The sequence below is a fragment of the Podarcis cretensis genome (genome assembly GCF_951804945.1).
Source record: "Podarcis cretensis genome assembly, chromosome: 8".
Taxonomy (NCBI): domain Eukaryota; kingdom Metazoa; phylum Chordata; class Lepidosauria; order Squamata; family Lacertidae; genus Podarcis; species Podarcis cretensis.
Window position 1 is genome coordinate 13,663,045 of NC_137177.1, and position 18,963 is coordinate 13,682,007.

Genomic DNA, 18,963 nt, shown 5'->3' on the forward strand with positions numbered 1-18,963 from the left:
TCCATTTCTAGCTCAGCAGGCTCAGCTTTAGCTAAAACAACCTGTGTTATATTATTTGTAAATCACAGTTTGACATGACAATGTTGGTGCAGACAAATATATACAGTCATACCTCAGGTTACAGACGCTTTGTGTTGCAAGTTTTCGGGTTGCGCACCACACTGAACCCAGAAGTACCGGAACAGGTTACTTCTGGGTTTTGGTGCTCTCGCATGCGCAGAAGCACGAAATCACATTTTGCGCATGCGCAGAAAAGCCGAATCATGACGTTGCAGGTTGCGAACGCTGTGGATTGGGAACGTGCCTCCCCCACAGATCACGTTCGCAACCTGAGCATCCACTATAAGGGAATTCATTCAAGTATAGTACCCATTATTCCTCCCTAGAGGATTCTGGGGTTGGCATTTTTGTGAGGACTATGGACAGAATATTTGATTCAACTTCAAGGAACCACACTTCCAAATATTTCTAGAGGATATATTTTGAAAAATGGTGAAATATTACAAAACTGAACATGCTCTGTTGGCTGGTTCTAGGAATACAATCATGTTCCAGCATCACCAGATACCTGTGAACAAAATATATATGTGATTTACCAATTGCTGATCACTGTACCTGATCATGGACATCATTTCCCCAGAAGCATTGTGATGAAATTGAGGTAGGATATACTAGGGGGTTATTTGGTGAAATTACACAGGGTTCTCAAAAAGGATTCAATTAAGGAAAATACCTGTTTCTTAACCCTGAGAATGGGAGGGAGTGCAAACTGCAGGTGGCAGAATTTCATACCGATTCCAAAAAAGAGTTAATCCAATTTCCACATTGTGCTTTGTGTTCCAGTATAAAATTGCACCATGTCTGGGAAAGCATGCAATCTCTAATTTCATCATTTCCCACCCCGTTACTGGACTAGTTCTTTCCACCTGGAACCCTCGGGCTCTCTTCTTGGCCTATAAAACCCTCCAAACTAGGCTCATCTTCCATCCTTCACCTGCTTGTTTGTTCTGAGTGCTGTCAGCTTTTGATCTCTTCAGCACTATGACGACTTTCCTGAGAACTTGTCTCCTCTTGGTCATCCTTTGCCCAGGTGAGTAGGAGCCTGAGATCTTGAATTCTTTCTTCAAGAACATTCAGTCAAGGGGCTAGTAGTGTCCATACACCACCTTTGAAGCAAGAGACGCAAAGTAGTTGTTGTGGAAGATGATAATCAGGCATCCGAACAACATGACCAGTCCAACACAGTTGATGCTACCTACCCCCTTGCAGCCATACAGAGCTCTGCAGGAAGGAGAGGAGGACTGGATGAGGGAGAGCGGAGCAGGGAGGCTGGCAGGAGAAGATAGAATCAGCAGAGCCAACTGCCTAGAGAGGCAATGGGATTGGTCTTCTTTACTGTTCCATTTACTCATGAGGAGGCCAGTGGAGAGGAGAGGAGTAACTTTAGCCCTGCAGTAGGCTGCTTGCTGCAGATAACTATGGCTTTTGCTGGGGGCAAAATATCAAAGGTACTTTGAGGCACTGAGAGACCTCTAACCATAGATGCCAACCCTATGGGGCTGGGGACACCTCTACCTCCCCAAGTATGTGATGATGGGGCTGAAAATTCCCCAACTTTGAGGGGCCCCACTGTGCCTCCTTGCAACCTCCTTGTACACGTTGTACTTGTGGTCTCAAGTGCACACAATGAGCACCCCCAATGTCAGGCAGAAGTTGGCGCCTCCCTTTAACCACAAGTTGAAAGCACTGGTTGCAAGAGTGGGGAACCAGTGCAAGGGCCACCCCTGGTAGGGGATTTGCTTTTTGGGGGAAATCTCCCTAGGTGGAAGTAGCCAGTTAGCAGTGACTGGGGATGGAATATGGCCCCTGCTGTTGTGGGCCCTGGGCTGGAGGAGTGGTATAGGGAGGGGTGAAGGGGTTTTCTTCATGAACTCCCCAGCCATTTTTTCGGTGTATAGGTAACAGTATTGATATTTTCCTGGTAGGTAGTGTGGTGTAGTGGTTAGTGTACTGAGCCCAGGAGCTGAGAGAGATCAGATTCTAAATTCCCCATTCAACCACAAAGCTGATATTGAGTCTTGTTTAGTGGTTGGGTCCTGAGGGTCTATTTAGAAAGTGTACATATATTTCCTTATTGAATGGGGCAAGGGGCAATTTTTACATTTGCAGAGCCTTTTTGAGCCTCAGGATTATTATGGGGAGTGGGGTGCATTTAGCATGGCTCCAGGTAAAGGCAAAGCTAAGGGGGGCCCTAAGGGCAAAGGAAAAGCATCTGCATCACAGAGGGAGCATGCATAGGCTTCCCATTCCCCTCCTGTTCTGTGGAAGAAGAGTCAGACTAGGGGACTATATTGATGTTCCTCGAGGCCCTGAGAAGGCAGAAGGCAGCCCTACTGCAGCTGTAACTTCAAGTGCTTGTCAGCTGGCAGAAGCAAGAAACACAAAATCCTAACCAAGGTGCTGTTAATTTAATTTCAACAGGTTTGGATGCCTTGGAAGTAAGTACCGGTTTTGCTTCGCAGGAAGTGCCAGAGGTGGAAGGCACGCAGGAGGTGGTCATGGCAAAAGGTGAGGCGTTATATTCTCAGCAGTGGAGTTGGCCAGGGTGGCATCCCCAATTGCCATGGATTTGTCAGGGTTGGAGTCCAGCTCAGTGGCCTCTCTCCCCTCCAGTGGTGGCTGTGGCTTCCACTGGACTCCCCCTTTATACAGCGGGATCTGCTATCTAGTTGGATGCTTGTAATCAGGAAAGGGGCCCAGGATCTGTGGATGTGACCAATCACCCTGATCTGCAGGGATAACTCTGATGCCCCCCCCCCTTTCATCCAGTAGCACCCACCAGCTCAGAGGGCAAAGGAAGGGGAGAAGGCGGGTCTATATCATCAGTGCTGCCCCACCCTGATCCCTTGGATGTGGTTAAGTGGACGCCATCCCATTTTCAGAGCCATCAGCCCCCACTGGGTTTCCATCGTCTCCCAACTACCAAAGAAAGGATTTGGAAAGGGGAATATTGTGTTGTGTTCACTCACTTAAATAGGGAAATTCCCAAGAAAGGAAAGGACGTTGTAGGTGAGATTGATGCAGGCAAACCAAAGCACAGGAAGGTGCCAATTGGTTACTGGGGTATTTAAATTTATGTCAGAATTAATATATCAAATTATGGATTTATGGTGCATACTCAGAGTTCATGGAGGGGGGGATTGAAGACCTATGATGAAGCTTTATGCAGCTGGGCAGCTACAAAGTAGGTCTGGAGTAGGGGGGGGGGAATACTAGCAAATGGGAAGAAGGCTTTGTGTCTTTCCATTTCTGTGTCTGGAGATGTTCCTGTGTGAGGAATGGGGGGGGGGGGAGAGACCATTAACATTGCTTGTGTTTGGCTTGGAATATTCTGTTTCTCAAAGACTGGACAACTTATGTTTCCTCTCCTCTCCTCTCTGCAGTGAAAAGCGTGCAATGTTTAAAAAACAGTGGGGCTGCTTGTGTTATCAAAGGAGGAAGTTGCTTTTCTCAGCATACTGAAACCAATTTAAGTGAGTATGAAGCCTTTCTGTCATTTTAACTCTAAGTGTGTGAGTGCATCCTTTGGTCTCTGGGGTATCTAGTGTGACAACAGAATGCTGATCTCACCAACCTTGAGGAACTCAACATTTTCAACAATTAAATATTAGAATTAAAACTATATTAAAAATCTGTTTAAAATGTACCAATAATTACAATAAAAACAACACAACCCCAACCCTTTCAGTAAAAGCAGTCATTCTCCAAAAACCTGTTGAGACTCACTTGTAAAATGACAGCAAAGTGGGATCTAGTCTAGATTTTTGAGTGAGGTACAAAAAAAAAAAAAAAAAAAAAAGAAGAAAACCTCGTGTTGAAACCCATACATCCCTCTCTATGTTGAAAACTCTCTCTCTCTCTCTCTCTCTCTCTCTCTCAGCAAGGGAATTCAAGAGTCTGCAAGGAGCCACTGAGATGGCCCATTTCCATATCATTAACTAATAGAGTGTGGAACCTCTCTCACTCTCTCATACTTTGACTCAGGGAAGCCTCATAGATCCACAGAACCACTGGTAACCTTCTCCTGACTTTTACCAGCTGCTTACTGTGAACAAACTGTGCACAAATATTCAGGCCTCATCTTTTTCTGGCATTTGTCTCATAGCTCCCCCTTAACTCCCAAATGACAATCCCTCGGTGAATGATAATTACCAACTGCTTAGAAAGCAACCAAATCAGAGCCTACTATTCGTTGGTGCAGGCACATTGATGAAGCAATCAGGTGCGCAGCAAGTGAATGCACACAAGGAGACATGTGTTCGGTTCAGATTAGTCCACAACTTTATTGATTACAGGGATAAACAGCTTTGATACAGACACTGGGCATGTAACCAGTCCGCCTACTGACTGATAGACCATTGGGGATGACCAATATTAGCATCCATCAACAGCATGAAGAACATCCTGTGAACCTCAAGTAGACACTGACAAGGGGTGCTCTGTGCCCTGAACCCCTGAGCTGGATGTATGGACAAGGAATGCATTCTTCCAAGATCCCTGATCCATCTGACAGGGTGGGGCTTCACCTCCCATTCCCACTAAGGATCCAGCCCAATGATTCTTCTGCTGCACAAAGTGGTGAAATAGAAGGTTGCATAGAAGGTGACTGCCAAACCTACAACACCTGGAACAAGTCCAGCATGCCATTAAGGATATCCACAAGCCACGCCTTGTAGCCAGCTGCTTAGTAGTGTATAATCTGTCCTGTAAAAAGTCCCCTTGGGCTTGCACATTTTGCTTCATCACTGTTTTCATCTTACTTGGTCCTTGTTAACTCAGATGGGATGGACAGTTCCCCTCCACACTTGCCTCTTCCATTCACAGGGCTCACCAAGCAACAGACAAGCATTTTCCTTGTCCTCCTACTGTGTTCTGCCCACACAGACTACCCAATCTCCTCCTTCATTTGTTGCCTTCTTCCCTTGAGTCCTGCAATGTTTTCCACTGAAAGCAAAGCAGACTGCTGTGACTTGGGTCCATTGGTCACTTCACTTTGCGCTCTCTCTTTCTCTCTTGTAATTCATTTTTATTGGTTGCTTTAGACATACATTCATCAAATCACATTGTAAAAACTTGATTTCCCTCTAATTAAACATATATTTTTAAAGCATAATGAAAGAAAAAAGAACAAAAATACATATGTATTGATTGCTTTGATTCATTTGTACTCAATTTCCGTTTGACTTCCCTCCCCTTCTTACCTCAGTCCTCAGTTTTACTTAGTTGACTGTCCCTCCTAACACAGCCATTTATTCAATAACGTAATTCCATTATGTTTTACTTTTTTCTTCTTCTCTTATTCCATGAATTACTCTAAAGTGGTCAAAAAAATTTATTCTCCATAATGGTCTTTCAAATACTGTTTGAATATATTTCAATCATTTTTAATTTATTGTATTGTTTGATCTTTTCATCTGACCTGTCTGCTTGTCCAGTTCTGTATACTCCATCAATTTGATCAGCCAGTAACTCTTTGTTGAAAAGGTCTCCATTTTCCAATTCTGGGCATTCAAGACTCTTGCTGCTGTGGTGGCATACGTAAATACTTTCTAAAAGTTTATTGGAATTTCATCCCCCATGATCCCTAAAAGGAATCTTCGGGCTTTTTAGGGAATGAGCTTTTAAACATCTTTTTAAATTATTTATAAATTCCCTCCTAAAATTCCCTCATCTTTTTTCAGGTCCAACAAACATATGTTGTTCCTGCCACTTCTTTACATTTCCAACACTAGTCCGATTATTTGTTTTAACATTTTTTATCTTCCATTCTGTTTCCTGATTCAAGATAACTGATAATTGAGTTTGAAGCATTTTAATAGTTTGACTTAACATCTTGTTCTTTGGGTTCTTAGCTATTTCTTTTTCATTATTATTATTATTTTTTTCATCTCCTCTAATATTTCCATTCTTTCTTTTTCTTTCAGTTTCTTCTGAATTGCATTCTGATGGAAAAATCCTCGCATGGGTGCTTTCCCTGTCTTCCAGACAGTCTTAATATTAGTTCCTTTGTTTATATTAAATTTGAAGAAAATATTATATTTCCCCCCCTTTATAACAAACAAATATAATTTCTTCATCACATATATCTTTGCTCTGAGCTTCAACGTCCTCCTGTCCCCCCCCGACTTCCATATGTTATCACTTTTATCTTAGCATTTCTAAATCACCCTATTTATCTTATCTCTATACTTAAAAGACTTACTTCTAATTTTTATAAACAGGTATCAAATCATAACCTATCAATATTTTAAATCAACCCTGCAAGTGTTTTCAAATGTTTACAATGTTCCTTCATATACCTTTTTACTTAAGGTATTTTTGAAAATCTTTTTCAGCTCATTATATATCATATCCCAGTAGGTTTTAATCATAGGACACGTCCACCACATATGAAAGAAATTCCCTTCCTTCTCCTTATATTTCCAACATACCTTATCTTCTAAATTTTAGCAAGTTTATTCGGCGTCAAATACCACCTATACATCATCTTCATTAAATTTTCTTTTAATGTCATACATGCAGTGAATTTAATTGTTTTTGTCCATAGTCTTTCCCACTTCAAATCTGAAGAATTCTTCAAAAGCTTTCTTAGCTTTCTGAATTATTCCTTCACCAATAAGTAAAGCTTCATTCATCCTCTATCTTTTCTGCCCTCTTTCTTTCCCCTTCAGGAATAAGGACACTGAATTGTGATCTGATAGAGACTTTGAATCAATTTCAATTTTTCTCACTCTTAATGTTAATTCTTTTGAGATCCAAATTCCATCTTGACTGCTGGCATACTGGTTCAGCTCAGAATAATATGAGAATTCCTTTGCCCTTGGATGTTTAAGCCTCCAAGCGTCTACTAAATTTCTATTAACTGGAAAAAGTTTGAGATATTCGTCCTGTTTTATTATCCACACTTCTCTGAGTTCTATCATAATTGAAACAACTCCATTCAGATTTCCTATGAGCCCTTTTGAGCTCATGCCTGCATTACACTCTCATGCACTTTTAAGTTTTTTTCTTGCACAGGCATGTCTGCAAGATTTGGGACGTTGCCTGGGCCAGAGTAGGCAATGACCAGGGGTGCAGCCTATCCACTATCATACTGGGTGCAAACAACACTCCTGAAAAGGAGGAAGGGGTGAATGGAGATTTTCAGACCAATCAGAATGAATTTACCTGATCCAGGCCATATCTTATAAATATTGTCCCCAACGCCACCACCCCACTCTCTCTTTTTAGAACCAGTCTCCAATTAAGGTAAAGGGACCCCTGACCATTAGGTCCAGTCACGGACGACTCTGACATTGCGGCGCTCATCTCGCTTTATTGGCCAAGGGAGCTGCGTACAGCTTCCGGGTCATGTGGCCAGCATGACTAAGCCGCTTCTGGTGAACCAGAGCGGCGCATGGAAACACTGTTTATCTTCTCGCCAGAGCGGAACCTATTTATCTAGTTGCACTATTACCTGATGCCAAATAGGCCTGCAACATATAGTAACAGCACATAGCATCAAATGCTGAAATACACTGTTGACAAATGAAGCCACAGAAATCATTTTTTTAAAAGGAAAAGGGGGGAAAACATACCCAGACAGATATAACTGCTTCTCCCCATAGAAGGTTGCGTGAAAAAAGATTTCTTGTATTGAGAAGTGAATTCAAGAGATCAGAAAATTAGAGGAAACAGATGAAAAACCATCTTCTCCCATCTCTCAGAAATATAGTACATAATATAAGGAAGCTTCATGAGTCAGGCCCCTGGATCAGCTAGCTGTATATCAGGTAGAGATGGGTAGTGGATCAAACTATTCTAGACTCTTTTGTATGGGCAGAAAAGCAAGTCCATCTAGTCCCATTTATGTGCAAGTTGTTAAGGAACTATCCTAGAATATTCACATGGTATTGCAGAAGAAATTATACATCAGAGAAACTACTTTATGTATTAGTTTGCTGAATTCAGTTGTTGCCAGGTATTTTCTCTTAAATCACCCATTTGCCCAATGAATTTATATTTGTACGTTCATCAATTTGAATTTTGCTATTCCTTCAATTCTTTCTAACAGATGGCTCTACAGAGACCTACAATAACAAGGGTTGTGCTAAAGATTGCATCTCAGTAAATGCCACCTTCTCTTCAGTAGAAAGAAAATACGTTGAGCATATCCACTACTGCTGTCAAAAATATATGTGCAACCTGGGAGTGATTAACAGTAAGTATATCTATCTATTTTAAAAGCACATTTTTAAAAGAAAAGCCTAACTAGCTTTTCAGACACCTTTTAACTGAATAACTTTCTAAAGAAATGCCTGAAGCAACTAATATTATAGTTGAGATCTTGTTTATTCTGTTATATTTTACTCCAAGAAGACCCATTTATCCCAAATAGAATCCAATAAGGCAGACATTTATGTACAAAATATATTTTGAAAAATGTGAAATTTGCAGGTGGCTCTTTGAAATATTAAATAATCAACATATTTTTTGGAATTTTTAAATCATATTATTTTTTTATTTTTTTATTCTTTTTTAAAAAATTGAAAATTTGGTAACTTAGATTTTTAGATTTAGAGTAAGTCCATCATGTGACATATCATGAAGCTCAGGTTCTGAAGGGATTTGTGTTTTTAGTTTTGACATACAGTAGTACCTCAGGTTACATATGCTTCAATTTACATACGCTTCAGGTTACACACTCAACTAAGCCAGAAATAGTGCTTCAGGTTAAGAACTTTGCTTCAGGATAAGAACAGAAATCGGGCTCTGGCGCGGAGGCAGCAGCGGGAGGCCCCATTAGCTAAAGTGGTGCTTCAGGTTAAGAACAGTTTCAGGTTAAGAACGGACCTCCGGAACGAATTAAGTACTTAACCTGAGGTACCACTGTATCTCAATGCTGGGCTAAGCTTTTATGGCCTTTGTGTACTCTGGCAAAGTCAAATTTCTCTCTCTCTCTTTTTGAAATTTCAAACACTCATAACTCAAAAACAGGATGAGATAAAAAATTAAAATTTTAGATTTAAACTTAGTTTTGATCACTCAACAAGTGTACAAAAGATGACAAAAGAAAATTAGATGACATGAGGTAAAAAAGTTGTATCACTTGATTGGGTGCCAGTGCAATGTTCCCTGGCCAGTAATTAGGGACAGAATTTTGATGTGAAAAAAAATATGTGCTGAACTTCCCTGTGATTTTTGGATGAAGGGCAGTATACAAATTTAATTCCTAATAAACAAATAAGTAAATATTGAGCTCTGAAAGGGCTTCAAAAATTCCTTGGAGGTGTTCATTACATGCCCTAACCTAGTTTTGTTTGAAAAATTCTTGGAATCAGCATCACCATCTGTATGTCATGGACAAGCACTTTCTTCCCAAGAGATTCAAATGACAACTGGGTGTGTGGAAGAGAACCCCTCCCCCCATATAAATTAGGGAAACAGAGAGAGAGAGATGGCTCACTGATAGCCCTGCTCACTCTGGGACTCAAATTGGAGGGGCAGAACTGCAGAGGTAGTTAGTGAAACTATCTATTGCTGCTGGATGCCATTTAACTGGAGAACAACAAAAGTCGCACTGCTTGGGCAAAGTTGTTGAGCTCTATTTGGGAACAAAAATATTTGGGAACAAAAATAAGTTTTTTTTGTTTTGGAGGGGATTTTAAAAGCATTTTTAAAAACAAAAATCACCCTACTTGATGGGAAAATACGGACATATGATAGCCCTCAGTTCCTCCCATTACTATATTTCATGTCTCAATTAGTGAACCGTATTTTCTCTCTCATTGGTCATGCTGGCTTGGTCATGCTGGCCGTTCATCTCCAGTGGGCTAGGGACAAAGGTGAAAGCTGTTTCCTAGTTCTGCTGGATCTCTCAATGGCCTTTGATACCATCGACCATAACATCCTCCTGGACCAGGCGTCAGCAACATTTTTCAGCTGTGTACTGGTCCACCATCCCTCAGACCATGTGGTGGGCTGGACTATATTTTTTTTTTTTTTGGGGGGGGGGAGAACGAATTCCTATGCCCCACAAATAACCCAGAGATGCATATTAAATAAAAGCACACATTCTACTCATGTAAAAACACGCTGAGTCCCGGACCATCTGTGGGCCAGGTTGAGAAGGTGATTGGGGACCTTAGGTTGCCTGCCCCTTTTCTGGACCGTCTAGAGGGGCTGGGACCTGGGGGCACTGTTATACAGTGGTTCTGCTCCTTCCTCCTGGGCCATGTTCAGAAGGTGGTGGGGGGATGAGTGTTCAGACCAGACCCCTGGGCTCTCACTTGTGAGATGCCTCAGGGGTCCGTCCTCTCCCCCATGCTTTTTAATATCTATATGAAGCCACTGGGAGAGATCATCAGGGGGTTTGGGCTGGGTGTTCATCTGTATGCAGATGACACCCAGCTCTACCTCTCTTTTAAATCGGAACCAGTGAAGGTGGTGAAGGTTCAGTATGAGTGTCTGGAGGTGGTTGGAGGATGGATGGCGGCTAACAGATTGAGGATGAATCCTGTTATACAGTGGTTCTGCTCCTTCCTCCTGGGCCATGTTCAGAAAGTGGGGAGGGGATGAGTGTTCAGACCAGACCCCTGGGCTCTCACTTGTGAGGGGTCGAAGGGTTCCTCCCCTCTCCCATGCTTTGCAACATCTACATGAAGCCACTGGGAGAGATCATCAGGGGGTTCAGGTTGGGTGTTCATCAATATGCAGATGATACCCAGCTCTACCTCTCTTTTAAATCGGAACCAGTGAAGGTGGTGCAGGTCTCGTATGGGTGTCTGGAGGTGGTTGGAGGATGGATGGCAGCTAACAGATTGAGGATGAATCCTGACAAGACAGAAGTACTGTTCTTGGGGGACAGGGGGCGGGTGGGTGTGGAGAACTCCCTGGTCCTGAATGGGGTGACTGTGTCTCTGAAGAACCAGGTGTGCAGCCTGGGAGTCATTTTGGACTCACAGCTGTCTATGGAGGTGCAGGTCAATTCTGTGTCCAGAGCAACTGTCTACCAGCTCCAACTGGTATGCAGGCTGAAATCCTATGTGCCCATAAGAAAAGAAACAAAATAGATTGAAACTTAGTTTTCATCACTCAACAAGTGTACAAAACATGCCCCCCCCCTTGCTTTCTGAAAGCCCAGCTCACCCTGGGACTCATCTTGTTGGGGCAGAACTGCAGAGGTAATAACTTTATAGTTTGTGGCTATTAGAGGCAGAATCTTAGTGTGATGTGTAGCATTTTGTAAGTTAGGAGATGTTTTATAAATGCTGTAAACTGCCCAGAGTGGCTGGGGGAACAGAGCCAGATGGGCAGGGTGTAGATAATGAAATAATAATAAAGTTATTATTATTATTATTTATTAAGAATATTATTGGAGCACTGAAGACAGAAGGGTTCCTTCACTTTAAAGACACTTCAGTATATGTTGATGTTTTTGGCTTTTTGCGATTTTACATTTTATTGGATTGTAATGCATTTAGGTATAAAATTAAATTTTATTTTATTGTAGTTTCTGAGTTTTCTATACCACTAGGAGACTCTTTTTAGTATTAAGAGATATAAAATAATAATTAATAAATAAACAAATACACACCAAGGCTTTATTTCTTTATTTATTTGTCTGTTGTTTAGAAACTTTACATAGTAACCTTAATCAGAGGAGTGTTTCCAACATAATAACAAAGTATACAACATATTATACTTAAACAATATTATATACCTCAGTCTATTTCATAGTCATAAGCACTACATAAGTATATGTAGTTAGTGATTGAACACTATATATAATAAACCAAGCACCAAAAATAACAGTGGCCAATAAGTCACAATCACAACAATAAGCTCCTCAATTCACCCCCTTAAAAATACTACTGCTTGTCTGCTCATCTCAGGTGTAAATATCTACATCATTAATTGCAGAAACAGAATGAAGTAGAGATGTTGCAACCCTCTCACAAGATTAGAGAATTGAAGCCCAGGAATTAGAATAAAGATAAATGGGCTGGAATCATGTCTTGACTTTAGTATTTACTTCTGGCAGGGCCATCGAGGCTCTTGAATGGGCTGGTGTGCCCAAACCTTTGTGCAGCTGAATCAAAAGTTTCTGAGGGTTCAAATGCCATCAGGTGTCACGGTGGGGAGACTCAGTGCATTGAGTTTGTTCTTGTTCATGGTAAGTAGAACTGCCTTGCAATGAGTGGGAGGGGGAAAACAGGTGTGTGTGTGTGTGTGTGTGTGTGTGTGTGTGTGTGTTACTATTTCATTCTGTTGTGGCTTCCTTCCAGAAAATAGATTATAGCGCATAACTCACCTCAAATCGCATTTGCTTTGTATGTATATAGATGAGTATGTATATTTACAGGGTAGGGGTTTGAGAAGGTGAGATAAATAGTCTTTTTGTTAAATTACATGTAAAAATTTATTAAAAGAGTGTTTTCAACAATTTATTAAAAGAGTGTTTTCACCAAAAGACATAAAATTAGGCACGGAGACCTGATCTGGAAAGCAGTATCAATGAAGATGAGCCCTTGCTCCAGAAGAAGAAAAAATAGACTTTTTTTCTTTCTAACTTTTAAACACCTCTCTCATATTCATTTCATGTGGTGATTTTCAGATGCTTTCTATACTTGCTCAACATAGTTGTTAAAAATTAGGATGCTCCTATTTTTTTTGCTTTGTGCGCGCGCACACACACACACACACACACAAAAACACAGGTTGCTACCAAGATGCTCATCTAACCTTGTCTCTTTTTCTTTACTAGACAACAGTGAAGTTCCTGATAAGGTCGTCAAAGGCTGTGCAACACCAGCTTTTTGTGAATTGGCCAAGACATCAGTGCTTAACAAGTACTTTCCAGGCAAGATAACACAAGCAAGATGCGGTGAAACTATAGTTTCACCAAACCAACTCAGCTTTTAAGTGTAGTTAGGTGAGAGCAATGTCTTCTTCCTTTTGGATTCCACTATTTTCTGCAACAGTGGAAGTGGTGGTTGCTTGTCTGAACATGAGAGTCCAGAGCAACTGGTATTCACAGGACCCCTGAGGCTTCTATTTGGTGAATGGGATGCAGGGAATAGAAAACTAAAGTAGAAATGCGGGGCTTTGGCTTATGAAAACATGGGATATGTGTAAAAAAATCCTTTCTTCATAATCAAAATAAATTGGTGAAGCAAATCAAAACTGTGTTGTGTGTCTGCATTTATCAAATTAAGAATATTTGGTGGCAGTGGTGATGAAGGGCACTGTTTTTAGAATGAAAAACAATGGGTAATCATGAGTTATCTTATTGATTTAGGAAATGTATATTCCAGTCCATATTTCAAAGAAATCTGAGTGGCTTTCAATAACGTAAATCTGGAATTCCAAGACTGGAATTATACATTCGTTCTTATTTATTGACAAGTTTCAAATATTGAAGACCTGCTGATGGTCATAATTTGCTCAGTTGGGCAACCTTAGAATACACACACAGTATATAACACTTTTATTTGGGTGGATAGTATTAGGATCAAAACATTTGAAGTCCCTACAACTCTTGAAACAAGCCAATTAGAAAGATATGGAATATATTAGCTAATAAAAATAAATTCATTTTCACATACTAAATCCTACTTCAATAATGTGCGGAGAGGAATGGTAATATGGAAAAACTGTGTGATAATGGGTGTTATGGTTGGGTCTCTCCCATAGAAGCGAGACAACTCTGGCAGTAATTAACTCAGGTTTATTGCTCAAAACACACAAATCACTCTGGAGCTCAGTCACTCAGTGTCTGCTTCCAAATTAGCTGTTGCTTAGTCTGAGTTCCGCCCCTTCCTCTTCCCACATTTAAAGCCCCACTTTCGCTTCCTTTCCTGTTCACACCTCTCATTAATGATGTCTAGCTAACTGATCCAGTGGTTATCAGTTTATCACCAAAAATAATGGAATGTATACCCAGTCTGGTCCACTAAGATGCCTAGATCACTTTCACATGTACTGCTAGCAAGCCAGGTGTCCCCATCATATATTTGTGCATCTGGTTCTTCCTGCATAAATGCAAAACCTTATATTTGTCCCTATTGAAATAGATGTAGTTAGTTTGGGCCCAGTTCTCCAACCTTTTAAGGTCATTTTGAATCCTGATTCTGTCTTCTGTGGCATTAGCTACCCCTCCTAGTTTGGTGTCACCTGCAAATTTGAAGAGAATCCCCTGAATTTCTTCATCCAAGTCATTCAGACTCCGCTAACCCAGAAATAGTACCTCGGGTTAAGAACTGTACTTCAGGATGAGAACAGAAATCACATGGTGGCAGTACCTCAGGTTAAGAACAGTTTCAGGTTAAGAACGGACCTCCAGAATAAATTAAGTTCTTAACATGAGGTACCACTGTACTTGGGTCCTCTTTCCTCCCCTTTTTGAAGATGGGCAGAACATTTGCCCACCTCCACTTTGCAGGAATGTCTCCTGTTCTCCAACAATAGCCCCTAGATAACCCACAGACCAAATGATGGACCACAAACAGGTTTATTTTGACAGAAAGGTTTTATACTCACTTAAAGAGTTTTCCGAAAAATAAGAAAAGCAACTGCTTCCTTCAATATCACAATTCACAACTTCAATGGTTGCACCTTCCACCTCTTTGGTGCATATCAGAGTTGCAGCTGTAGAGAGGAAAGAGGAGGAGACGTTTAGTACATGAGTTGCTCAGTCCTTGACAAATAGCATCTACATTGCTACTTAGTTTGACCTTGATCTCAGCACTTATTGGATACAATCTTCCAAGCCAGACATGAGCAGTCGTAATTGTCTCAGGATCCCCAGGTAGTTGTGGGTTGGAAGCTGCATATACACAGAAACACATCTGTCAGAGCTGCCCAAGGTCCCAGCTCACAAAGGACCAACGCCAGTTCTTGCTATATACAAAAGTCTTTATTAAGGTTCAGTTCCGATTTCAAAGCCGTGGCGCGCAGCTCTACGTCTTAACTCTAGACCGCTGAAGTTCCGTCTGAATCTCCTCCCCCCCCGACACCAGTTCAAGACCCTAGCCTTGCTCCACCTCCTCCTTTGCTCCTTTCTCCTCTGGGTCCATCTGCCCACTGGGCTGTCGCCCTTTCTGGACTCTTCTGATGCTGATTCCCCGGATTCTTCCCCCTGCTTCCGGCGTGCTTTAGGACCTGGCTCCCAATCTGAGCTCCCTGCTGTCCCGCGCGCCTGTACATTTGAACTTGGCGCGCGCGCCCAGCCGGCAACCTTCCTCCTGACCGTTACACTGCTCCTGTAACTGCTTCCCCCTTCGGGGGGGCTAGCTGGGTCTGACTCCCCCCCCCCCGTTCCCTCACTCAGCGATAGGGGCGTGGTCAGCCCTGACTCATTTTCTCTCCCCACTGGAGGGGAAGCCGGCCCTGACACGTGGGACTCTTCCCCCCCGCTACGCTCTGGTGGGGAAGCTGGTCCCAATCTCCAGCTGCTGCTTTGGGAGTCCCCGCTGGCCCCTTGCTTCTGGTGCGTCCCTCCCGGGACCCCCCTTGCCCTGGCCATCGGTGCCCCCTTCTGCGAATCTTCCGAATCGCTGGATAAGCTCATGGAATCTCTCGGGCCACTGTCATACTCTCCTACGCTGCCCTCGGATTGTTCCCCTTCGCTCTCCGCCTCCTCTCTCCCCTGTGCCTCTGCTCCCGAACCCCTGACAACATCTTTCCCCTGTCTCACACAAAGCAACATCTCCAGACACAAAGATAGAAAGACACACAGTTTTCATCCCATTTACTATTATGCATGAAAACAATAAAACACAGGTCTCCCTTCTCCTGCAACACATTGTCGAGCTGTGAGGTGCACAATGCAATTTCAGAAGTGCCATTACATACTTTTACATTCTTCACCGCCTCTATTGCATCTGCAGAAAACAGCAGCAGGAGACTTTTTCAGGTGGTCCGCAATTTAGCGGAACCACCTGCTACATCAGGGCCCAGTACGGGCCACATGATCTCCTGCAATGATTTTGCAAAGTTTTTTGCAGATAAAGTCGCTCAGATTCGGGAAGAGGTAGACGCCACCGTGGGAGCAGGGCCGGGGCGGGAGAGTGCTAGAGTCCTGTCTAGTCAAATTGCATGGGATCAATTCCAATCTGTTACCTCCGAGGATGTGGACAGGCTGCTTGGACGAGTGAAACCAACCACCTGTCTCCTTGATCCTTGCCCATCCTGGCTTATAAAAGCTAGCCGGGAAGGACTGGGCGATGGGCTTCGTGGGGTGGTGAATGCTTCCCTCCGTGAGGGAGCCTTCCCAGACCCGCTGAAAGAGGCGGTTATCAAACCACTTCTTAAAAAACCATCTTTAGATGCGGCCACGATGGCCAGCTATCGCCCAGTCTCAAATCTTCCATTCTTGGGCAAGGTGATTGAGCGAGTGGTTGCTGAACAACTCCAGGCACGCCTGGAAGAAGCGGACCATTTGGATCCCTTCCAGTCGGGATTCAGGCCTCATCATGGGACTGAAACTGCCTTGGTTGCACTGGTTGATGATCTCCGGCGGGCTAGGGACAAAGGTGAGAGCTGTTTCCTAGTTCTGCTGGATCTCTCGGCGGCGTTTGATACCATCGACCATAACATCCTTCTGGACCGTCTTGAGGGGCTGGGAGCTGGAGGCACTGTCATACAGTGGTTCCGCTCCTTCCTCCTGGGCCGTGTTCAGAAAGTGGTGGTGGGGGATGAGTGTTCAGACCCCTGGGCTCTCACTTGTGGGGTGCCTCAGGGTTCTGTCCTCTCCTCCATGCTTTTCAACATTTACATGCAGCCGCTGGGAGAGATCATCAGGGGGTTTGGGCTGGGTGTTCATCAGTATGTGGATGATACCCAGCTCTACCTCTCTTTCAAATCAGAACCAGTGAAGGCGGTGAAGGTCCTGTGTGAGTGTCTGGAGGCGGTTGGAGGATGGATGGCGGCTAACAGATTGAGATTGAATCCTGACAAGACAGAAGTACTGTTTCTGGGGGACAGGAGGCGGGCAGGTGTGGAGGACTCCCTGGTCCTGAATGGGGTAACTGTGCCCCTGAAGGACCAGGTGCGCAGCCTGGGAGTCATTTTGGACTCACAGCTGTCCATGGAGGCACAGGTTAAATCCGTGTCCAGGGCAGCTGTGTACCAGCTCCATCTGGTACGCAGGCTGAGACCCTATCTGCCTGTGGACTGCCTCGCCAGAGTGGTGCATGCTCTGGTTATCTCCCGCTTGGATTACTGCAATGCACTCTACGTGGGGCTACCTTTGAAGGTGACCCGGAAACTACAACTAATCCAGAACGCAGCAGCCAGACTGGTGACAGGGAGCGGCCACCGAGACCATATAACACCGGTCTTGAAAGACCTACATTGGCTCCCAGTACGTTTCCGAGCACAATTCAAAGTGTTGGTGCTGACCTTTAAAGCCCAAAACGGCCTCGGTCCAGTATACCTGAAGGAGCGTCTCCACCCCCATCGTTCTACCCGGACACTGAGGTCCAGCACCAAGGGCCTTCTGGCGGTTCCCTCACTGCGAGAAGCCAAGTTACAGGGAACCAGGCAGAGGGCCTTTTCGGTAGTGGCGCCCTCCTTGTGGAATGCCCTCCCACCAGATGTCAAAGAGAACAACAACTACCAGACTTTTAGAAGACATCTGAAGGCAGCCCTGTTCAGGGATGCTTTTAATGTTTGATGTATCATAGTATTTTAATATTCTTTTGGAAGCCGCCCAGAGTGGCTGGGGAGGCCCAGCCAGATGGGCGGGGTATAAATAATAAATTATTATTATTATTATTATTATTATTATTATTATTATTATTGGTGCAGGTAATGGTGCTCCCCTCAGCCAAACAAACAGCTTTTGGGTGAACGTGAAAAGCATGGAGTTAATGGGGAGAAAGGTACATCAGGAGAGTCATCCTCATCCACCTTCAGCCCACAGAAATTATTCCCATCAAGCCCTGTCTAACACCTTGACCAGCTGAGGGAAGTATAATTTCCACAGCAGAGCAAGGGGTGAATCAACAGATATGGAAAGTATGCAAACTGTTACAAGCTGCATGAGGCCCATAGACCACATGTTGCTCACCTGTGCTGGAAACAATGGCTGAGTCCTCATGAGAACTGTATCCATCCGAAACAGGAAGCACCACAGCTGTTGACTCTAATATCAGGCAGTATCTGGGATACTTTGTCTTTTATTCTACACATTTCCAATTTTCCATTTAGTGTCACAAATCTTGGTCTCATGAAACAAAAGTCTGAATGAACCTGGGGAGTCTCTTTTTGAAGACTTACCAAAAGCCAACCTCATGTAACAGAAGTGCATTCTGTCATTGTTTGCTGGTCTTCTTCCACCCTCCAAAATTTACAGTCCATCCCCAAATGAATCTGGCCTTATCCAGTATTTTTAGCTTCTTCTTCATAGAGCCTATTTCAGTCTGCCTTGTCAAGCCCATAGCATATCGGCTATCAGATTTGAAGAAAGAATTTATGATTTCAGCTTCCTACTCACCTGGAGAAAGGATGACCAAGAGGAGACAGGTAGTCAGGAATGTCTTCATAGTGCTGGAGATAAAATGCTAAGAAGCTCTTGAGAAGAAGTGGGTGATTGATGGAGCAAGAGGCTAATTTGGAGGGATTTATAGACCAAGAAGAGGAGTCTGAGGCTTCCACATGGGAACAACTGGTCACGTGAGGGGTGGGAAATGATTAAAATAGGCATCACATGCTTTCCCAGACATGCTATAATTTTGTTTTGCAACTGAAAGCACAATGTTGAAATTAGATTTTTTGGAAACTGTGATGTGTTGCCAGCTGCATTTTGCAGCCCATCCCATTTTCAGGGTTACGAAGCAGGTGTTTTAAGTACTTGAATGCCTTTTGGGAACCCCATGGAATTTATTGAAACAGCCTTCCTCTCTATCCCACCCCAATTTT

General features: G+C 43.2%; 1 long non-coding RNA gene across 1 annotated transcript; it reads left to right on the top strand.

The window, feature by feature from the left end:
- Positions 1 to 618: 618 nt before the first annotated feature.
- On the top strand, positions 619 to 3,536 carry LOC307221834. Its single transcript, XR_013841558.1, has 3 exons — positions 619 to 1,090; positions 2,482 to 2,568; positions 3,444 to 3,536. It is a non-coding gene; the product is annotated as an uncharacterized lncRNA (long non-coding RNA).
- The last annotated feature ends 15,427 nt before the right edge of the window (positions 3,537 to 18,963 follow it).